At 36.7% G+C, this 4,963-nt stretch overlaps 1 long non-coding RNA gene across 1 annotated transcript; it reads right to left on the minus strand.

Moving 5' to 3' along the window:
* Window positions 1-390: 390 nt before the first annotated feature.
* LOC131249856 (uncharacterized) lies at window positions 391-3,254 on the minus strand. Its single transcript, XR_009172876.1, has 3 exons — window positions 2,659-3,254; window positions 2,299-2,417; window positions 391-673 (listed from the first exon to the last, which is right to left on the minus strand). It is a non-coding gene; the product is annotated as an uncharacterized LOC131249856 (long non-coding RNA).
* Window positions 3,255-4,963: the final 1,709 nt, after the last annotated feature.

Raw genomic sequence — 4,963 nt, forward strand, 5'->3', positions numbered from 1 at the left:
ACCTTTGATAGCCCTAAACCCTTTATCAAACCCTTGCAAAGCTTTAGGAAACCCTCTTGCATTACCTTGAATAGCCCTAGGTACCCATATTTATAGATTTGGAAACCCCTTTCCGTACCTATGTGAAAATCGCCTCAAATTTACGCAGTCCGCACAAAATCCGGAATGAATCTGCATAATTTCGACTGGTCGAGCAGAGTGTTAGACTGGTCGAGCGGCCCACTTGACCGGTTGAGCACCTCCCTCGACTGGTCGAGCACCACGGAAAAATTCCAACCAAGCTCGCTGGAGTTTGAGTCGAGCCAGTCCTCGACTGGTCGACCAGCACCCTCGACCGGTCGAGTGAGGCTCTTGACTGGTCGAGCCTAGGAGAAAACCCCATCATTTTCACCATCCTGTATCAAGCAAATCTTGGTTTTGAACATAAAATTCACTTAAACATAGATAAAATGCATCCACTTAACCTCAATGTGGCTGCCAGATGAATGAACCTACCTGACTTTTGTGCCAGGTGATCTTCGCAAATAGATTCTATCTGATTCACAGCTTAGATCTCTCACAAAACACAAAAAATTTATAAAAAGATTTACGATACCTGCTGGAAGCATGTGAATTGTGTAACCTCCATCCCATCCATCAAAATTTCCCAGCCCAATCCCCAAGCTCCAATAACCTATCAACATTTCATAAAAAAAGAAAAAAAGAGAAGGATGGAAAATGAGTTTGCTAATAAGAACCGTTAACTATGCCAGAATTTCCAGATCAACTAGGTGCTCTTAAGCTTATAGTTATTATCTAATGTAACATTAGTACATGCTACAATTCAAGTTGTATCTCAGGCTTCTCAATCATACTTAATTGATCTAGCCCAAATCATACTAAGAAAAGAGACAAAATCAACAACAACAACAAAAAAAAAAAGTAAATCAGTCAATTCGAATTTTAAAAAAAGGCCTACCGGACTTTCCCAGTTGTCCTCCATGAAACGTATATCACGTTCATTCGCGTTAATACTTGCTAAGCATGTTAGCTTCAGATACTCAAGCCCAAAAGGTATGTAAAAGAAAAAAATTGTTGATATGTACTGGATAACAGATTATACAGAAACCACAGATCCTAAGATTGAATCATATCTAATTAAAACGAGCATTCGTTCAGTGAAAAGCATATATCAAATAATGACCGGCTTGGAATTCCATATTTTCAAGGTGAACTTTTCTTCTTTTTGATTTTTTTTTTTAAAAAAAAATTTTATTTTAGAATCACTGATTTCATCTTTACTGCTGATTAATGAATATTATCAACAGAAGAAAAAATAAATTCAAATCCTATTCATATTACTACAAGATGATTTGTAGGAGATGTGATCTGAGGCTTTCTACAATGGTCACTGGTTATTAATTCTGACAAGTGGGACCCATGCTTACGTAATCCAAATCATTTTTGTGTGTGAAGGTGTGGATGGAGAGATTAGAAACCAAGAATAAACTTTTTTTTTTCAGTTGAACATGGGCCATTGGATATTTCTCTTCTTACCAGGCTATTTGTACCAACAGAAAAAAAAAAAAATTACAATTTGATATTGAAGAGATTTTTCTTTATCATGGTTCATCAATGGTGGGACACAACAGAGCAGCAATCTGGATAACCAGTGCAATACTGAGGTCTGCTATGTTGATGAGAGACTTCCAAGAACACAACAGAGCACCAAGAACATGCAAGATGATATAACATTGAATTTAATTTTGAAACAAAAATGGATGAAAATAATCCCTCAATGTCAAATAAAGATAGATAGTACAAAAGACAAAGTCAGACAGAAAATATGAATTTTGTTAGTGTTACATGCCGCCGATGCCGACAAACACTGCCTTGAAAGATGGCTTAAAGAAGGCTATGGTGCTCTTTCCTGCACTATCAATATCGCACGTGGGTGATATATATATATATATATATATATATATATATAGAGAGAGAGAGAGAGAGAGAGAGAGAGAGAGAGAGAGAGAGAGAGAGAGAGAGAGATCCCACAGTTTCAAGATCCCAGCCCAACCACAGACAACAACCTGGCCATTCATCTGGAATCCAAGCCATTCACCATGTGCCCAATCACATATATGACATCACCCAAAGATCAGGCAGGTCCACTCACCAGGTAGGCCAGTCTACAAAAGAATGGACGAATAGAAAGTTTTGGCTAATGGCCACATCCAATATACATGTGTGGCCCACCTGATGAATGCCTGATTTTTGGGTCTACATGCATATAGAATAATAAAACCTTACCAAAGGCATTACCTTTCTGTTTCTTTTGGAATGATAAGAATGAGAAGCTTTGGTTTGAACTCGAGAGCTTTGTCTATGAACTTGTTTGCAAGGCCTGCTTTGACTCTGAAAGGACAGTTCAGACCCATTATCTACTCACAAAATCAGCAAGAACAGAAACATGATCACAATCCAGACATGCTGCTCACAATCCAAGGCTTGATACTCTGGCAAGAACATGATGGATGATGCACATGCACCTAGAAATTGCATTGGTGGCATACAACTAAGTCAGATAAATGATTAGGAAATACATATAACAGATGATTTTGGAGTCTCTGCATTTTAATAGATAGATGATAGAGGTAAAATCATCTTTTAATTGGAGAAAACCTTTGAAAATTCAGGTTCGAAGACATTCCATTGGTGAAAGGGAAAGCCAACTCCTCATCAAATGCTTCCAGGGAACCACTAATGATCCGCCTAACCAATTTGCTTGAACAAGTTTGACAAGAGAAACTATGAAGTATGAACGCCATATTAAAGATTTCAGAATAGTTGCCCATCTAGTGAAATCATATAAAGCTCATCTTCATCTGCAACAAGTTCAAAGGTTAACCAGCCATTAACAAAATAGTTATAGCCAAAAGAGAGAAGGGTAGAGAGTTCATGGAGACAGATTTTTTCACAGTTCAAATACATGAAATTTCAATTGGGATTAAGTTAGGAAAATAAAATGTTGCTGAAGGTATGGCCCTTGATAGAGTGGAATGGCGGAATAGGATTCTTGTAACTGACCCCAATTAATTGGGATAAAGCTTAGATGATGATGGTGATGAAGAAGGGTGACAACGTTGATCTCAATGGTTGAACCTCTACCTAACTTGAGAAGTAAAAGGAAACATAGTTGATTTTTCCCCCTAATATTTTGCTGTTGGATGTAGTATTTCCAAATGGAAGTTTCAATAAGACAAAACTGTTGGAGGGTCATGGTTTTTTTTTTTTAATTTAAAAAAAAACCACTAATGAAAGATGTCAGATATGCATGTTCATGCTGGACCCACAAAAAAAAAAACAACATAAGAACTGCACAACCTTGGCTGTAAAATTTTCTACCCAGGTGCCACTGTCACTTTGAATTGTGTTTTGGATTTGTGCTCCTGCTCCTGCCTCCTAGCTGTTTATACTTGCTAACATTTTGAAGCTGAAGCTTCTCCATTCCCATGCTCAAATCAGTTCCTGCTTACCTTCACACTTTGTGACTACTTGCACACCAACAAAATGACCAGTTATAAACATTACTGTGGGCCGTACCTATGGAAGTATGGAGCTTCCAATAGAGAAAAGAATGGTTACCGGTCAGTTCTAACCTACAAAACAAATCTTAGCCATTAGCCACTGTTCCAGGTTATTCCATAGATACATATGCTCCAAATGTCAATCTTATGGTAAGAGGTGATTACAAACTTGTAAAAAAAAGTTCCACATGAATTTATATCTGAAAGAAAGAAAGAAAAACAACTAACCGAATGAGCCATGCACAGTAAAGTTGGATCTGATTTTTGGTTATCACGAAACATAATGGAACCACATGTTCCCACTTCCAGCATTTTGAAAACTTCCACATGATCCAGACAGGAAAAAAAAAACATTTGGCAACAGAAAATACAAAATAAAATTTTGTGGTGAAATGAAGAAAATAGAGATAGGAAGGAAATGTTTAGGGTGAAAATTTTGAGATTAGTGGATTACTAAAATGTTGCTAAAAATAAAATGTTTAAAAATATTTATAGTGGATTACTAAACAATAAGACCTATGTAAGTGCCGGACTACTGTTCTGGGAGATTGGCAGCGTTTGGTTGCATCCATATTTTCTTTTCTTGTGTGGCAATGTTCTGGTATAGGAAGATGAAAAGTGCAAGCTCTCAGACTAAACTCTGACTTGAAGGAACAAGATCTCTCAGATTCATCAATGAAAGCAACCTAATTTTCTGAATTATCAAGTTTCCCACTGTTTGTGAGAAGTAATTGTGAGAGAACCACTTCTGAAACAAGGGGAAAGAAACAAACAGAGAAAGATAATTATAAAATAAAAAAAAATAAAAAAACACAAGATGAGAAATTGATTCTGACAATTGGAAAATCAAATAATTGCAATCATGAAAATTGGACTTTAGAATAATCTTATATTTCTTTTAGCCAACATGGTAATGTTTTAACATATTCTAAAGTTCTAATGGAAATCAGGTACCCAAACTGAGAAATTGTCTCCAAAGAACCATACCCGCATTGATTTTCTTGATCCATCTTTGACAAATTCCGAGTCCTTGGAAGTGCCATATTGAACAGATTCGGGATTGTACAGGAGAGGAAATGCAACAGAACCTTGGGACTTTAGGCTTGTGATCCATCCGCGGAGTAAATAGCTCACTACCAGTGGAACAAAGGAATCAAACAGTGTGTAACTGCCCAGAACTGATAAAAGGAAAATGGGAAATGCTTTTAGAGAAATGCTTACACAGGTACAAGCATCATACCATTTGCAAAATAGATTCAAAAGGGAATTCTAACTCATGAAAAGATAAATGCTGTTAAGAGGAGTGAAACCCAAGCATAGATAAATGCTACTTTGAATTGCAATGTGTTTTTTGTTTCTTTTTCCTTTTTCTTTTTTTCCTTCTAATCATTCCTTGAATG

This window comes from Magnolia sinica, chromosome 6, assembly GCF_029962835.1.
Source record: "Magnolia sinica isolate HGM2019 chromosome 6, MsV1, whole genome shotgun sequence".
Classification (NCBI taxonomy): domain Eukaryota; kingdom Viridiplantae; phylum Streptophyta; class Magnoliopsida; order Magnoliales; family Magnoliaceae; genus Magnolia; species Magnolia sinica.